Raw genomic sequence first — 18,652 nt, 5'->3', positions numbered from 1 at the left:
CGCTTCCGATCCCCAAAATCGTAGGTATACACCTTTGGTCTTAGGAGCCCTATGTCAAGCCTTGTTCCAGAGCTGATATCTTCTGTACGCCTGACGGGCAGCTCCTATAGGCTCATCTAGGCGATAGTTTAGGGTCTTATAGTCCAATCGGTATGCCTATCTCGACTGCTCATTGCTTCATTAAGGATTGCAAACTCAATATAAATTAATGCGCAAAATCGGTGCCACTCCGGAAGCATTTGGCAGTTTTATCCTAATATCTATCTGTCTGTCGCTTATCACGCCATTTTGAGGCCATAATATTTCCTCTAAAACATGTTGAAAGCATTGTAATCATTTTCGGGCCATTCCGAGCAGGTGCTTCCGGGGCCCAAAATCAAAGATATACCCCTTTGGTCTTAGGAGCCCTATGTGAAGCCCTGTTCCAGAGCCGATATCTTCTGTACGCTTGACGGGCAGCTCCTATAGGCTTATCTAGGCAATAGTTTAGGGTCTTGTGGTCCAATCGGTATGCCTATCTCGGTTGCTCATTGCTTCATTAAGGATTGCAAACTCAATATGAATTAATGCGCAAAATCGGTGCCACTCCGGAACCAATTGGCAGTTTTAGCCGAATATCTCTTTGTCTGTCGCTTATCATGCCATTTCGAGGCCATAATATTTCCTCTAAAACATGTCAGAAGCATTGTAATCATTTTTGGGCCATTCCGAGCTTGTGCTTCTGTGAACACTCAAATTTTGAGGCTCGAAAAGCCAGTTTTCCCGGACCGCAAAGAGTTCGGCCAGACCGGAGGCCATTTTGGAAATTTACCGGAAGTATGCCAATATGGTACTTAAAACGTCCAGGACGTCGCGAGGATCGCGGAACTGGTCCTGAAATATTTTTTGGCGGTCCGAAACTCCCGAAAAAGCCTCTGGAACGTAAAACTAGAAAGTCCGCCTGCCGCGGCGGTGGCAGCAGCCGCCCTTCACGGCGGCGGCAGCCACTATCGCCGGCGGTGGCAGCCGCCGTCCCCGACGGCCCTGCCCGCCGTGGGTTCGGCTGCCCAGGCCGCCGGCCTTCGGCGGCTGAGCCGCCGAGCTCCGGCGGCCCGGCTGCCGAACCCAGCCGCCGAGCCCGGCGGCCCAGCCGCTTAGCCAGGCGGCCCGGCCGCCGAAATAGTCCATTTTTGCCTATAAAAGCAGCCCCGGGCCTTCTGTTTTCGACACTCAGTCTGTGTTGATGGACGCTCCTTCTCCCTACGCTCCTTGCGATTCTTTACTGCTTTCTTGCATTTTTTTTAATTTTAGTTTTATTTTATTGTTGTTATACTTGGTCACTTAAAATTAAATTAATTAATATTGCCTTAACGAGGAGCTTAACCTGGAGTTAAGAAGTGGCCATCGATTAAATCAGGTACATAAACTAAACTCCGCCTATTTAATTATAGCACTTCATGCATGCTTCTCTTCTACTCCTAATAATTCTACAACTGCATAAACGCATTCATGTCATCTTTAGGCAAATAAACTGCCTCAATTAAATAAATTTAGGCTTAATGCCCGGTTAATCAATAATCGTGGTATTAAAGCCTAAATCCGACGATATTGGCTTAAAATACCTAGTTAATTAATGGCTATGGTATAATTGCCTTTATTTCGAACAGTTCGGCTTAAGTCCAATTAATCAATAATTGTGGCTAAAAAGCCTTAATCAATCACGTTTTGGCAACAAATTGCCTACAATTAAATCAACCACATTTTGGCAACAAATTGCCCACGGTTCAATCAATTTTTGGCAAACAAATTGCCTATAAATTAGATTAACCACTTTTTAGCGATAAATCGCTTAAATCACAATTTTGGTTACAAGCCTTCAAACAATTGCTTTTGGCAAATAAATTGCCTTAAGTCAATCAATTTTGGCGACAATCGCCCAATCATCAACTTTTGGCAATAAATTGCCTAAATCAATTTATTTTGGCTAAAAGCCTTCAAATAATCAATTTTGGCGACAATCGCCTAAATCACATCAATTTTTGGCAACAATTGCCTAAATCAACTATTTTTGGCCAAAAGCCTTAAATCAATCATTTTGGCGACAAACGCCCAATCAATCAATTTTCAGGCAATAAATTGCCTAAATCAACTCTTTTTGGCTAAAAGCCTTAAATCATTCAATTTTTGGCGACAATCACCTAAATAATCATCTTTTGGCAAGCAATTTGCCTAAATCATTCTTTTTTGCTAAAAGCCTTAAAATCAACACTTTTGGCGTCAAACGCCTAATCAAATCAAACAATTTGGCAAACTGCCTAAATAAAATGCACAAAGCATACACACACTCATGCATAAAGCATCCCCATTCAAAGCCCTCTAAAAGAGGCCTATCGAACTACGTTGACTTTGATCTTCCATTCAAACGGAAGTACGTAGGCACGTTTGGGATTTAACCCCAAGCGGCAAGTCGAAATCACTTAAATTGGTCCAAAGTACCTTGCAAAGCATTCATTCATGGTTAGTTCATCAGCATGACATAGTCTCGGGATCCATCTCGGGTTTACACACCATGCCTTAGACATTGGGTTAATTAATCTAGTAATTATGTTAATTAAAATTGGAGTCACTTAGGGTTTTTCCTAGTTTACCCGAAAATAATTAAACCAGGTGGCGACTCACACGTCACGTGCATTTCTGTCCTTTATCATATGCATCATTATGCCTATGTGTTTTGGGGTAGGGGTTCACAGTTTGGCGACTCTGCTGGGGATTATTATGCAATCTTTTTGCATAAGTGGACTACAATTACTGCATAAACTAACCGGCCCTTCTTTAGGGCATTATTTTGATATGCTTTGTTTTGCAGGGTACCCTGACATGAATCAAGTATTCTTTCTTTAAGGATATTTGAAAAGGAAATTTGAACTTAATCGACAGATTTGATTAAAACATTTAAATTTGTTGATTTATTTGCACGATTGAGAATCTTTTTCTCCATTGCATAAAAAAATGAATTTCAAATGAATTTCTTCTCTCTCTGTTCAAATTTTTGAGTCTGGATAGCAAGTAGCGCTGATCGGCAGGTCTCTTTGATTATGTCGACGGACAGCCAAAGCGTCCTCCCTATTACCGCAAACCGCCCCTAATCCTTTTGGGGGTGGCCCATGGGTATGTGTACCGTTGGACCCACGTGAAACTCTTTGTTTCACATGTGGTTAGGTATATCCATACTCAAAGTTCAAGGGTCCCTTATAAGCCAATTCTCTATTTGTGTCATAGCCTATAGAACCTATCCTTTAGGACTGTATGCACCCAATGATACGAATCATATCATTAAACGAAGTATGACGTGATGTTGTGCGCATTCATGACATATCATCTCATTAAAAAGAACATTCCATTTCAAAAGCTGGAAAATCACATTTTGGTCCCTGAGACCTGAAAAATTACATTTTGGCCCCTAAGGCCCAAAAATCCCAATTTGGCCTCTAAGGCCCAAAAATCCCAATTTGGCCCCTAAGGCCCAAAAAGTCTCGATTTGGCCCCTAATGCCCAAAAATTCCCGATTTGGCCCCTAAGGCCCAAAAATTCTCAATTTGGCCCCTAAGGCCCTAAAATTCCAAATTTGGCCCCTAAGGCCCAAAAATTTCCAATTTGGCCCCTAAGGCCTAAAAAATTCCCAATTTGGCCTCAAAGACCCAAAAATTCACCTTTTGGCCCCTAAGGCCCACAAAATTTTTTCTTTGAGAACTTAGGGCCTTTCGAAAAGTCAGGGTGTCCTAGCATACCAACATTACCCTATCTCACATACCCTATGAAAACGCCTTATATAGGATAGTCTAATCATTTTGACTATGTCCTTTCACAGGTGCCCCACCAAAGACCACCCGTACCCGAAACACCAACTGAGCTCTCACCCACAAGTCCAACAACCCCAACTGCACCAATGGCATCACTGTCTGACATTCAAAGCCTTATGGAACAACTGGAGGCCAGAATGGGGGCTAGAATGAATGAAGCCTTAGCTGCACAGAGGACTGCCCTAATAGTTGAGCTGGGTAATGGAAATGGGGCTTCTCCTATTGGAAGGGATCCTGCTACCTCCAATCAGGGTCCTGCTGCTGAACCGACAAACCCTGCCCTTAACCTGGATGACATGCCCTCCAGAACTGCTTCTGAGCTGGAAGCTCAGAAAATGAGAGAAAAACTGGAACTGTTGGAAAGGTCTATTACTGCCCTCAAGACCCACAAGGAAGTGGTGGACATGGACTCCTTGTCCTTGTTCCCCGAAGCAAGATTACCTACAAAATTCAAGATGCCTAACATGGACAAGTTTGACGGAACCACTTGTCCCACAACGCATCTGAAAATGTATGTGGGTGCCCTCAACCCGTTTGGCCTGAACAACGAGCTCCTTGCTCAGTTGTTTCAGCAATCTTTGACTGGTGCTGCATTAAGATGGTTTGTAAGCTTGGATCGCTCCAAAATGAAGAATTGGGAGGACATATGCAATGCTTTCAACACGCAGTATCATTATAATATCGAAGTGGATGTTACCCGGAGGGAGCTGGAAACCACTAAACAAAAGAACAATGAGCCCTTCTCCTCGTTCCTTTTGAGGTGGAGAGCCAAAGCTGCTCAAATGATCAACCGACCGTCTGAACAGGAACAAGTTGACATAATAATCAAGAATTTACTGCCTGTCTACCAGTCACAGCTTCAAACACAGTACTTGCCTACGTTCCAATCGCTCATTGCGACTGCAACTAAGGTGGAAGACTTAATCCAGTTGGGTCAACTCAAAGAAGACTCATACAAGAAGCAGAATCATGCTGGACTTTGAAAAACCGTCTATAAGACCTGGTTGACAATGGGTCCATCATCCCCAAGAGCAAGCTGAACATCAACCAATCCCTTGCCTAACCATGGGATTAATGCAAAATTGCTGAACAAGAATCGTTCGATCCTTTCGAACTTTTCTTAGAAATGAATGAAGTTTGTGTCTGAGAAGGTTGAGATCAAACCTCCAAAAGAGAAGTTTGTGTCTGAGAAGGTTGAGATCAAACCTCCAAAAGAGCAAAGGAATTGTTCAAGACCAACAACAACCTGTCTGATCGATTTAAGCATCGAGAAGAACAAAGTCACTACAGTCAATCCAATCCTAGTCCATCACAGTCCACCTAGAGTCTATCTTTTAGGGTCTAGTTTTTTTTCTTTTCATTGTCATTTCCATTCAAATTCAAACTTGTAAATCTAAGTGTCTTTTGTACACGAATTTTGTCTTATCAATAAAAAGGGATTAGTTTACGTTCCAATCATGTTTATACTCTTTCCCCCCATTCCTGTGAAAGCACGAAAAAAAATAAATCGAAAAAATAATAAAAAATTAAAAAAAATGATGATAAAATAAGATGATTGGCAAAGAAAAATGCATTCATCCTTTCATTTGCTCTGCATCAGTCAAAGCTAGGGGACATCCTAAGAAGCACCATCAAAGGGGAAGTTTTGAAGTGTAATCATGGGAAGGATCCAGCAAAAGGGTACGCAAGACTTCAAACAGTACCGAGGCAAAGCCGATTGAAGGGGTTAGGGCCAGAATAGGTTTCTCCGAAAACACAGGAATAGAAGATGCTCCGACAGAGAGGTGTCTTGAATTTTGAGCTTAAAAAGCGATAGAATAAAGAAGTTATGTTTGGAATTGGGTTGGGTCTGCACGAAGTCGCATGCTATCCATACACTACTCAAGTCATCTCAGAATCAAGTTGCCTCGAAATTCTTTATGGAGAGGCTGCTTCTAAGCAAGCAAAAGAAAAAACGGGTCAAAAGGAACCTCTGCACAAAAGAAAGAAATCAAGTACAAAGCTACAGGAAATCAAGTTGTCAAAAACGGGTCAACTGTAAGCTCTCCGTTAAATTCAAGCCCATCAAGGGTAGGTGACAAATCATTTCAGCCATAAGGACAAAGACCAAGCGGCTGCTCACATTTTGAAAAAGCAAGTTAAAAGAAGCAATCATTTCCACAAATTGGATGACAACAAACACCTTGAAAATCAAGCGCCAGGCATGGCACAAGTACAAGTGTCCTGATAAACCAGGATCATTTCTCAAAACAGGGAAAAGGAAGAGTCTCCTCAAAATTCCTTATGGAAAGGAGAACCATTGAGGAAATAAGTTTCAAATTCAGAGGAAGATAAAGTTCAAGAAAAGGAATCAAATTAACCTCAAGAATTCAAACATGGCGAAGCCACAAACTCAAAGCATAAAAGCTTCTTAAACACTCAAGCCACTCAAGTTACCACCACAATGTGGGTATTCAAAACTCTTTGTGATGAATACAAGTCATATTTCAGTCAACCAGTGGTAAAACCACTGCAACAACAAAGTCAGATTCGCCTAGGGTCATCACTATCATACGAGCTCGAGTCAATAAGTTGATTCAACATCATCAAAGTCAGAAATGAATTCTGCATCAACATCAAGTCGGGAAGGAATCCCGCAAAGACATCCGGTCGGGAAGGAATCCCGTAAAAACATCAAGCCGGGAAGAAATTCCGCAAAGAAATCAAGTCAGAAATGAATTCTGCATCAACATCAAGTCGGGAAGGAATCCCGTAAAGACATCCAGTCGGGAATGAATCCCGTAAAGACATCAAGCCGGGAAGAAATCCCGCGAAGAAATCAAGTCAGAAATGAATTCTGCATCAACATCAAGTCGGGAAGGAATCCCGCAAGGACATCCAGTCGGGACGGAATCCTGCAAAGGCATTAAGCCGGGAAGAAATCCCGCGAAGACATCAAGCCAAAAATGAATTCTGTACTAATATCAAGTCAGGAAGGAATCCCGAAGAAATCAAATCGGAAATGAATTCCACAATCAGCATTAAGGCGGGATTGAATTTTGCCCCAACAGCAAGTCGGAAATAAATTCCGCACCAAGACGGAAAGGAATTCCGCACTAACATCAAGTCGAAGATGAATTCCGCACCAGCCGAGCACGAAGTTCGCATCCTGGAATGAACTACGAAAGACCTGATTCTCCCCATCCCCCGAAGAGTTCTTGGAGATACGTAGGCAGCCACAAAGGCGCAGTCACAAACATAAGTTTGCATCATAAATAACATTTTCTCTTTCCCAATTTAAAAAATAAAAAAAAATAAAAAAAAAGATAAGAAAAGAAAATAAAAGCTGGAGTTGAAAACCTGAAAGGGCGGCTTCAGGCAAGAATTGAGCCCGTTAGGCTGAAAACCCGAAAGGGCGGTCTAGGTAAAAGTTAGGGCAAAGAGCCTGCTAGAGTCGAAAACCCGAAAGGGCGGCTACTAGGCAAAAGTTAAGGCAAAAAGAAAAAAAAGTGCTTTCAAAGGTCTCCTTGGAAGTATATAAATCATTTTTTCCAGGAATCACTGAGTTCCTTCGAGTCAAAATTCACTACAAGAAAAATCTGAGTCTCTAAAATCAAGTCTCTATCACCAGTGGTCATTCCACAACGAGTCACAAAAATCGAGTCATTCTCAAAAGTTCATTTTGAAAGCGTTACTCTTTGAGTCATTCCTCGAAAAAAAAAAAGAGAGAGAGGAAAATGTCAATTCAATCCCCAGGGTTTCCAAAACAACCCTAAAAAATGTCAAACATAATCATTGAAAGGTAATTCTTTAATTCCTCGTCTCCACTCGGACCATCGTTTCTTCGATCCTTTCAGACGAGCGATGTCATCCACATTGTCCGTTTCCTCGAGTCATATAAGTGGCTTTGTTCTCTTTGATTCCTCAATCGATTGGACAAGTACAACACAAATGTTTTGAAGAATTCCATGGTCAGCACCATTCTGGGGCAAGAAGTGATAAGAACCTTCACCATTCTCCCATCACAGAAGTAATCACGGAATTTCTTAGTCTTTCATTAAGAAGAAATTCTATTTTAGCTAATAAGGGCATCAATTCTCTCAAGCAGGGGGCAAAATCCTCCAAGTCGGATTCAGGGGCAAGTGTTATGAAAAAAAAAACATACACAACCCAGGGTCGAACCCAGCCATCATCAACCTTTTTTACACAAACCCAGGGTAGAACCCGGTTAATGGTTAACCTTTTTCTTCCATAAAACCTAGGGTGAAACCCCAACCAATAACCAACCATTTGATCATTTCGACTTTAGGTGGACCCTTGGTTCTCAAAGAAAAAAAAAAAACAAAAATAAAACAAATCTCTTTTCAAGCCCTCATTAAGAGGCAAAACATCTTTTCAAGTCCTTTAAGAGGCAAAACATCTTTTCAAGTCCTCTAAGAGGCAAAATCTCTTTTCAAGTCCTCTAAGAGGCAAAAACCTCTTTAAGTTGCAAACATAAATCCATGCATTTGATCATTTCATTTCAAGAAAAAAAACCAACGGCGGGGTTTCCTCCTCCGCCCATCCTCAAAATTTGCTCCTTCAGACAGCCACTGGCTCTCATAAATCATTTTTATGATAGCCAGTGGGGGGCAACTGTGAACACTCAAATTTTGAGGCTCGAAAAGCCAGTTTTCCCGGACCGCAAAAAGTCCGGCCAGACCGGAGGCCATTTTGGAAATTTACCGGAAGTATGCCAATATGGTACTTAAAACGTCCAGGACGTCGCGAGGATCGCAGAATTGGTCCCGGAATATTTTTTGGTGGTCCAAAACTCACGAAAAAGCCTCCGGAACGTAAAACTAGAAAGTCCGTCGGCCGCGGTGATGGCAGCAGCTATCGCCGGCGGCGGCAGCCGCCGGTGACAGCGGCTCCGGCCGCCGTGGGTTCGACGGCCCAGCCCGCCGGCCTCCGGCGGCCGAGCCGCCGAGCCTCCGGTGGCCGAGTCGCCGAGCTCCGGCGGCCTAGCCGCCGAACCCAACTGCCGAGCCCGGCGGACCAGCCGCTGAGCCAGGCGGCCCGGCCGCCGAAACAGTCCGTTTTTGCCTATAAAAGCAACCTCGGGCCTTCTGTTTTCGACACTCAGTCTGTGTTGACGGACGTTCCTTCTCCCTACGCTCCTTGTGATTCTTTACTGCTTTCTTGCATTTTTTTTAATTTTAGTTTTATTTTATTGTTGTGATACTTGGTCACTTAAAATTAAATTAATTAATATTCCCTTAACGAGGAGCTTAACCTGGAGTTAAGAAGTGGCCGTCGATTAAATCAGGTACATAAACTAAACTCCGCCTATTTAATTATAGCACTTCATGCATGCTTCTCTTCTACTCCTAATAATTCTACAACTGCATAAATGCATTCATGTCATCTTTAGGCAAATAAACTGCCTCAATTAAATAAATTTAGGCTTAATGCCCGGTTAATCAATAATTGTGGTATTAAAGCCTAAATCCGACGATATTGGCTTAAAATACCTAGTTAATTAATGGCTATGGTATAATTGCCTTTATTTCGAACAATTTGGCTTAAGTCCAATTAATCAATAATTGTGGCTAAAAAGCCTTAATCAATCACGTTTTGACAACAAATTGCCTACAATTAAATCAACCACATTTTGGCAACAAATTGCCCACGGTTCAATCAATTTTTGGCAAACAAATTGCCTATAAATTAGATTAACCACTTTTTAACGATAAATCGCTTAAATCACAATTTTGGTTAAAAGCTTCCAAACAATTGCTTTTGGCAAATAAATTGCCTTAAATCAATCAATTTTGGCGACAATCGCCCAATCATCAACTTTTGGCAATAAATTGCCTAAATCAATTTATTTTGGCTAAAAGCCTTCAAATAATCAATTTTGGCGACAATCGCCTAAATCACATCAATTTTTGGCAACAATTGCCTAAATCAACTCTTTTTGGCCAAAAGCCTTAAATCAATCATTTTCAGGCCATTCCGAGCCGGTGCTTTCGGGGCCCAAAATCAAAGGTGTACCCCTTTGGTCTTAGGAGCCCTATGTGAAGCCCTGTTCCGGAGCCGATATCTTTCTGTATGCTTGACGGGCAGCTCCTATAGGCTCATCTAGGCGATAGTTTAGGGTCTTATGGTCCAATCGGTATGCCTATCTCAGCTGCTCATTGCTTCATTAAGGATTGTAAAATCAATATAAATTAATGCGCAAAATCGGTGCCACTCCGGAAGCATTTGGCAGTTTTAGCACAACATATCTCTGTCTGTCGCTTATCACGCCATTTCGAGGCCATAATATTTCCTCTAAAACATTTCGAAAGCATTGTAATCATTTTCGGGCCATTCCGAGCCGGTGCTTCCGGTCCCCAAAATCGTAGGTATACCCCTTTGGTCTTAGGAGCCCTGTGCGACTCCCTATTCCGGAGCTGATATGTTCTGTAAGCCTGATGGGCAGCTCCTATAGGCTCATCTAGGCGATAGTTTAGGGTCTTATGGTCCAATCGGAATGCCTATCTTGGTTGCTTATTGCTTCATTAAGGATTGCAAACTCAATATAAATTAATGCGCAAAATCGGTGCCACTCTCGAAGCATTTGGCAGTTTTAGCCCAATATCTCTCTGTCTGTCGCTTATCACACCATTTCGAGGCCATTATATTTCCTCTAAAACATGTTGAAAGCATTGTAATCACTTTTGGGCCATTCCGACCCTGTGCTTCCGATCCCTAAAATCGTAGGTATACCCCTTTGGTCTTAGGAGCCCTGTGTCAAGCCCTGTTCCGGAGCCGATATCTTTTGTACGCTTCATGGGCAGCTCCTATAGGCTCATCTAGGCGATAGTTTAGGGTCTTATGGTCCAATCGGAATGCCTATCTCGGTTGCTCATTGCTTCATTAAGGATTGCAAACTCAATATAAATTAATGCGCAAAACCGGTGCCACTCCAGAAGAATTTGGCAGTTTTATCCCAATATCTCTCTGTCTGTCGCTTATCACGCCATTTCGAGGCCATAATATTTCCTCTAAAACATGTTGAAAGTATTGCAATCATTTTCGGGCCATTCTGAGATGGTGCTTCCGGGGCCCAAAATCAAAGGTATACCCCTTTGGTCTTAGGAGCCCTATGTGAAGCCCTGTTCCGGAGCCGATATCTTCTGTACGCTTAACGGGCAGCTCCTATAGGCTTATATAGGCAATAGTTTAGGGTCTTATGGTCCAATCGGAATGCCTATCTCCATTGCTCATTGCTTCATTAAGGATTGCAAACTCAATATAAATTAATGCGCAAAATCGGTGCCACTCCGGAAGAATTTGGAAGTTTTATCCCAATATCTCTCTGTCTGTTGCTTATCACGCCATTTTGAGGCCTTAATATTTCCTCTAAAACATGTCAAAAGCATTGTAATCATTTTTGGGCCATTCCGAGCCGGTGCTTCCAGGGCGCAAAATCAAAGGAATACCCCTTTGGTCTTTAGAGCCCTATGTGAAGCCCTATTCCGGAGCCGATATCTTCTGTACGCTTGATGGGTAGCTCCTATAGGCTCATATAGGCGATAGTTTAGGGTCTTATGGTCCAATCGGAATGGCTATCTCGGTTGCTCATTGCTTCATTAAGGATTGCAAACTCAATATAAATTAATGCGCAAAATCAGTGCCACTCCGAAAGAATTTGGCAGTTTTATCCCAATATCTCTCTATCTGTCGCTTGTCACGCCATTTCGAGGCCATAATATTTCCTCTAAAACATGTTGAAAGCATTGTAATCATTATCGGGCCATTCCGAGCCGGTGCTTCCGGGGCCCAATATTAAAGGTATACCCCTTTGGTCTTAGGAGCCCTATGTGAAGCCCTGTTCTGAAGCCGATATCTTCTGTACGCTTGGCGGGCAGCTCCTATAGGCTCATGTAGGCGATAGTTTAGGGTCATATGGTCGAATTGGTATGCCTATCTCGGCTACTCATTCCTTCATTAAGGATTGCAAACTCAATATAAATTAATGCGCAAAATCGGTGCCACTACGGAAGCATTTGGCAGTTTTAGCCCAATATATCTCAGACTGTCGCTTATCATGCCATTTCGAGGCCATAATATTTCCTCTAAAACATGTCGGAAGTATTGTAATCATTTTCGGGCCATTTCGAGCCGGTGCTTCCGGTCCCCAAAATCGTAGGTATACCCCTTTAGTCTTAGGAGCCCTGTGTGAAGCCCTGTTCCAGAGCCGATATGTTCTGTATGCCTGATGGGCAGCTCCTATAAGCTCATCTAGGTGATAGTTTAGGGTCTTATGGTCCACTCAGAATGCCTATCTCGGTTGCTCATTACTTCATTAAGGATTGCAAACTCAATATAAATTAATGCGCAGAATCGGTGCCACTCCGGAAGCATTTGGCAGTTTTATCCCAATATCTCTCTGTCTGTCACTTATCACGCCATTTCGAGGCCATAATATTTCCTCTAAAACATGTCGAAAGCATTGTAATCATTTTCGGGCCATTCCGAGCCGGTGCTTCCGGTCCCCAAAATCGTAGGTATACCCCTTTGGTCTTAGGAGCCCTGTGTCAAGCCCTATTCCGGAGCTGATATCTTCTGTACGCCTGACGAGTAGCTCCTATAGGCTCATCTAGGCGATAGTTTAGGGTCTTATAGTCCAATCGGTAAGCCTATCTCGACTGCTCATTGCTTCATTAAGGATTGCAAACTCAATATAAATTAATGCGCAAAATCGGTGCCACTCCGAAATCATTTCGCAGTTTTAGCCTAATATCTCTCTGTCTTTCGCTTATCATGCCATTTCAAGGCCATAATATTTCCTCTTAGACATGTAGGAAGCATTGTAATCATTTTCGGCCATTCCGAGCCGGTGCTTTCGAGCCCCAAAAGCGTAGCTATACCCCTTTGGTCGTAGGAGCCCTGTGTCAAGCGCTGTTTCGGAGCCGATATCTTTTGTACGCCTGACGGGCAGCTCCTATAGGCTCATCTAGGGGATAGTTTAGGGTCTTAGGGTCCAATCGGTATGCTTATCTCGGCTGCTCATTGATTCATTAAGGATTGCAAACTCAATGTTAATTAATGCGCAAAATCGGTGCCACTCCAGAAGCATTTGGCAGTTTTAGCCCAATATCTCTCTGTCTGTCACTTATCACGCCATTTTGAGGCCATAATATTTCCTCTAAAACATGTCAAAAGCATTGTAATCATTTTCGGGCCATTCCGAGCCGGTGCTTCCGGGGCCCAAAATCAAAGGTATACCCCTTTGGTCTTAGAAGCCCTATGTGAAGCCCTGTTCCGGAGCCGATATCTTCTGTACGTTTGATGGGCAGCTCCTATAGGCTCATATAGGCGATAGTTTAGGGTCTTATGGTACAATCGGAATGCCTATCTCAGTTGCTCATTGCTTCATTAAGTATTGCAAACTCAATATAAATTAATGCGCAGAATCGGTGCCACTCCGGAAGCATTTGGCAGTTTTATCCCAAATTTTCGGGCCATTCCGAGCCAGTGCTTCCGGTCCCCAAAATCGTAGGTATACCCCTTTGGTCTTAGGAGCCCTATGTCAAGCCCTGTTCCGGAGCTGATATCTTCTGTACACCTGACAGGCAGCTCCTATAGGCTCATCTAGGCGATAGTTTAGGGTCTTATAGTCCAATCGGTATGCCTATCTCGACTGCTCATTGCTTCATTAAGGATTGCAAACTCAATATAAATTAATGCGCAAAATCGGTGCCACTCCGAAATCATTTGGCAGTTTTAGCCTAATATCTCTCTGTCTTTCGCTTATCACGCCATTTCAAGGCCATAATATTTCCTCTAAGACATGTAGGAAGCATTGTAATCATTTTCGGCCCATTCCGAGCCGGTGCTTCCGGGCCCCAAAATCGTAGGTATACCCCTTTGGTCTTAGGAGCCTTGTGTCAAGTGCTGTTTCGGAGCCGATATCTTTTGTACGCCTGACGGGCAGCTCCTATAGGCTCATCTAGTGGATAGTTTAGGGTCTTAGGGTCCAATCTGTATGCTTATCTCGGCTGCTCATTGATTCATTAAGGATTGCAAACTCAATGTAAATTAATGCGCAAAATCGGTGCCACTCCAGAAGCATTTGGCAGTTTTAGCCCAATATCTCTCTGTCTGTCACTTATCACGCCATTTTGAGGCCATAATATTTCCTCTAAAACATGTCGAAAGCATTGTAATCATTTTCGGGCCATTCCGAGCCGGTGCTTCCGGGGCCCAAAATCAAAGGTATACCCCTTTGGTCTTAGAAGCCCTATGTGAAGCCCTGTTCCGGAGCCGATATCTTCTGTACGTTTGATGGGCAGCTCCTATAGGCTCATATAGGTGATAGTTTAGGGTCTTATGGTACAATCGGGATGCCTATCTCAGTTGCTCATTGCTTCATTAAGGATTGCAAACTCAATATAAATTAATGCGCAAAACCGGTGCCACTCCAGAAGAATTTGGCAGTTTTATCCCAATATCTCTCTGTCTGTCGCTTATCACGCCATTTCGAGGCCATAATATTTCCTCTAAAACATGTTGAAAGTATTGTAATCATTTTCGGGCCATTCTGAGCCGGTGCTTCCGGGGCCCAAAATCAAAGGTATACCCCTTTGGTCTTAGGAGCCCTATGTGAAGCCCTGTTCCGGAGCCGATATCTTCTGTACGCTTGACGGGCAGCTCCTATAGGCTCATATAGGCAATAGTTTAGGGTCTTATGGTCCAATCGGAATGCCTATCTCCGTTGCTCATTGCTTCATTAAGGATTGCAAACTCAATATAAATTAATGCGCAAAATCGGTGCCACTCCGAAAGAATTTGGCAGTTTTATCCCAATATCTCTCTGTCTGTTGCTTATCACGCCATTTTGAGGCCTTAATATTTCCTCTAAAACATGTCGAAAGCATTGTAATCATTTTCGGGCCATTCCGAGCCGGTGCTTCCGGGGCCCAAAATCAAAGGTATACCCCTTTGGTCTTAGAAGCCCTATGTGAAGCCCTGTTCCGGAGCTGATATCTTCAGTACGCTTGATGGGTAGCTCCTATAGGCTCATATAGGCGATAGTTTAGGGTCTTATGGTCCAATCGGAATGGCTATCTCGGTTGCTCATTGCTTCATTAAGGATTGCAAACTCAATATAAATTAATGCGCAAAATCAGTGGCACTCCGGAAGAATTTGGCAGTTTTATCCCAATATCTCTCTATCTGTCGCTTATCACGCCATTTCGAGGCCATAATATTTCCTCTAAAACATGTCGAAAGCATTGTAATCATTATCGGGCCATTCCGAGCCGGTGCTTCTGGGGCCCAAAATCAAAGGTATACCCCTTTGGTCTTAGGAGCCCTATGTGAAGCCCTGTTCTAAAGTCGATATCTTCTGTACGCTTGGCGGGTAGCTCCTATAGGCTCATCTAGGCGATAGTTTGGGGTCTTATGGTCGAATTGGTATGCCTATCTCGGCTACTCATTCCTTCATTAAGGATTGCAAACTCAATATAAATTAATGCGGAAAATCGGTGCCACTACGGAAGCATTTGGCAGTTTTAGCCCAATATATCTGAGTCTGTCGCTTATCATGCCATTTTGAGGCCATAATATTTCCTCTAAAACATGTCGGAAGCATTGTAATCATTTTCGGGCCATTTCGAGCCGGTGCTTCCGGTCCCCAAAATCGTAGGTATACCCCTTTAGTCTTAGGAGCCCTGTGTGAAGCCCTGTTCCAGAGCCGATATGTTCTGTACGCCTGATGGGCAGCTCCTATAGGCTCATCTAGGCGATAGTTTAGGGTCTTATGGTCCACTCAGAATGCCTATCTCGATTGCTCATTGCTTCATTAAGGATTGCAAACTCAATATAAATTAATGCGCAAAATCGGTGCCACTCCGGAAGCATTTGGCAGTTTTATCCCAATATCTCTCTGTCTGTCGCTTATCACGCCATTTCGAGGCCATAATATTTCCTCTAAAACATGTCGAAAGCATTGTAATCATTTTCGGGCCATTCCGAGCCGGTGCTTCCGGTCCCCAAAATCGTAGGTATACCCCTTTGGTCTTAGGAGCCCTGTGTCAAGCCCTGTTCCGGAGCTGATATCTTCTGTACGCCTGACGGGCAGCTCCTATAGGCTCATCTAGGCGATAGTTTAGGGTCTTATTGTCCAATCGGTATGCCTATCTCAACTGCTCATTGCTTCATTAAGGATTGCAAACTCAATATAAATTAATGCGCAAAATCGGTGCCACTCCGGAAGCATTTGGCAGTTTTATCCTAATATCTATCTGTCTGTCGCTTATCACGCCATTTTGAGGTAATAATATTTCCTCTAAAACATGTCAAAAGCATTATAATCATTTTCGGGCCATTTCGAGCCAGTGCTTCTGGTCGCTAAAATCGTAGGTATACCCCTTTGGTCTTAGGAGCCCTGTGTCAAGCCCTGTTTCGAAGCTGATATCTTCTGTACGCCTGAAGGGCAGCTCCTATAGGCTCATCTAGGCGATAGTTTAGGGTCTTATGGTCCAATCGGTATGCCTATCTCGGTTGCTCATTGCTTCATTAAGGATTGCAAACTCAATATAAATTAAGGCGCAAAATCGGTGCCACTACGGAACCATTTGGCAGTTTTAGCCCAATATCTCTCTGTCTGTCGCTTATCATGCCATTTTGAGGCCATAATATTTCCTCTAAAACATGTCGGAAGCATTGTAATCATTTTTGGGCCATTCCGAGCCGGTGCTTCTGGGGCCCAAAATCAAAGGTATACCCCTTTGGTCTTAGGACCCCTATGTGAAGCCCTATTCCGGAGCCCATATCTTCTGTACGCTTCACGGGCAGCTCCTGTAGGCTCATCTAGGCGATAGTTTAGGGTCTTATGGTCGAATCGGTATGCCTATCTCGGCTGCTTATTGCTTCATTAAGGATTGCAAACTCAATATAAATTAATGCGCAAAATCGGTGCCACTCCGGAAGCATTTGGCAGTTTTAGCCCAATATATCTCTGTCTGCCGCTTATCATGCCATTTCGAGGCCATAATATTTCCTCTAAAACATGTCGGAAGCATTGCAATCATTTTTGGGCCATTTCGAGGCGGTGCTTCCGGTCCCCAAAATCGTAGGTATACCCTTTGGTCTTAGGAGCCCTGTGTGACGCCCTGTTCCAGAGCCGATATGTTCTGTACGCCTGATGGGTAGCTCCTATAGACTCAACTAAGCGATAGTTTAGGGTCTTATGGTCCAATCAGAATGCCTATCTCGGTTGCTCATTGTGAACCCCTCCCCCAAACATCACTGGCATATGAATGCATGTGACTAAGGACAGAAATGCACGTGAATGTATGAATCGCCACCTTGTTTAATTATTTTAGGGTAAACTAGGAAAAAACCCTAAGTGTCTCCAATTTTAATTAATCTAGTTACTAGATTAATTATCCCAATGTTTAAAGCACAGTCTGCGAACCCGAGATGGATCCCGAGACTATGTCATGCTGATGAACTAACCGATGGATGAATGCTTTGCAAGGTGAATGATGTAATTGGACCAAATGAAATGTTTATGTGATTTTGACTTGCCACCCGGGGTGAAATCCCGAATGTGCCTACGTACTTCCGTTTGAATGGAAGATTAAAGTCAACGTAGTTCGATAGGCCTTCTTTGAAGGGCTTTGAATGGGTATGCTTTATGCATGAGTGTGTATGCTTTGTGCATGATTTTGTGTATGCTTTGTGCATGAGTGTGTATGCTTTGTGCATGAGTGTGTGTATGCTTTGTGCATTTTGTGTGTATGCTTTGTGCATGAGTGTTTAGGCATTTCGCCAAAGATTGATTGATTTTTAGGCATGTTGCCAAAAATGTTGATTTTAATGGCTTTTAGCCAAAATGATTTGATTTAGGCAATTGTTGCCAAAATGTGCGATTTAGGCGATTGTCGCCAAAATGGTTGATTTTAAGGCCTTTGGCCAAAATGTGTTGTTTTAGGCAATTAGTTTGCCAAAAATGTGCGATTTAGGCGATTGTCGCCAAAATGGTTGATTTTAAGGCCTTTGGCCAAAATGTGTTGTTTTAGGTAATTAGTTTGCCAAAAATGTGCGATTTAGGCGATTGTCGCCAAAATGGTTGATTTTAAGGCCTTTGGCCAAAATGTGTTGTTTTAGGCAATTAGTTTGCCAAAAATGTGCGATTTAGGCTTTAATGCCACGATTATGAATTAATCGGGCGTTCGAGCTTAATCACAATTTATTGTCGAAACGTGATCGATTAAGGCTTTTAGCCACAATTATTGATTAATTGGACTTAAGCCAGATTTATTCGAAATAAGGCAATTGAACCGTAGTTATTAATTAACTAGGCTCTTTTAGCCAATATTGTCGGATTTAAACTTTAATACCACGATTATTGATTAACCGGGCATTTAAGCTTAATCAAATTAATTAAGGCAGTTTATTTACCAAAAATAATGACGTGGATGCATTTATGCAATTGTAGAATTATTAAGAGTAGAAGAGAAATATGCATGAAGTGCTAAAATTAAATAGGCAGAGTTTTGTTTACATACCTGATTTAATCGACGACCGCTTCTTAACTCCAGATTAAGCTCCTCGCTTAGGAAATATTAATTAATTTTAATTTGTTTAATTTTAATATCCAAATATCACAATAAAAATGCAATAAAAATTAAATTAAATGCAAAAAGCGGTAAAGAAAACGCAAGGAGCGTGAGAGGGAGAAGGATTCGTCCGTCAACACAGACAGGGGTACCAGAAATAGGCTGAAAATGGTCTATTTATAGGCCATTTTCGGGTCCCGGGCGGCAGCTGCCGCCCTGTCGGTGGGGCGGCAG

The sequence above is a fragment of the Jatropha curcas genome, unplaced genomic scaffold, assembly GCF_041381405.1.
Source record: "Jatropha curcas cultivar XTBG-Jc1 unplaced genomic scaffold, XTBG_Jcur_1.0 HiC_scaffold_1141_pilon, whole genome shotgun sequence".
In the NCBI taxonomy this organism is placed as follows: domain Eukaryota; kingdom Viridiplantae; phylum Streptophyta; class Magnoliopsida; order Malpighiales; family Euphorbiaceae; genus Jatropha; species Jatropha curcas.
The sequence above is the reverse complement of the archived record's forward strand: the minus strand, read 5'-3'. Positions refer to the sequence as shown.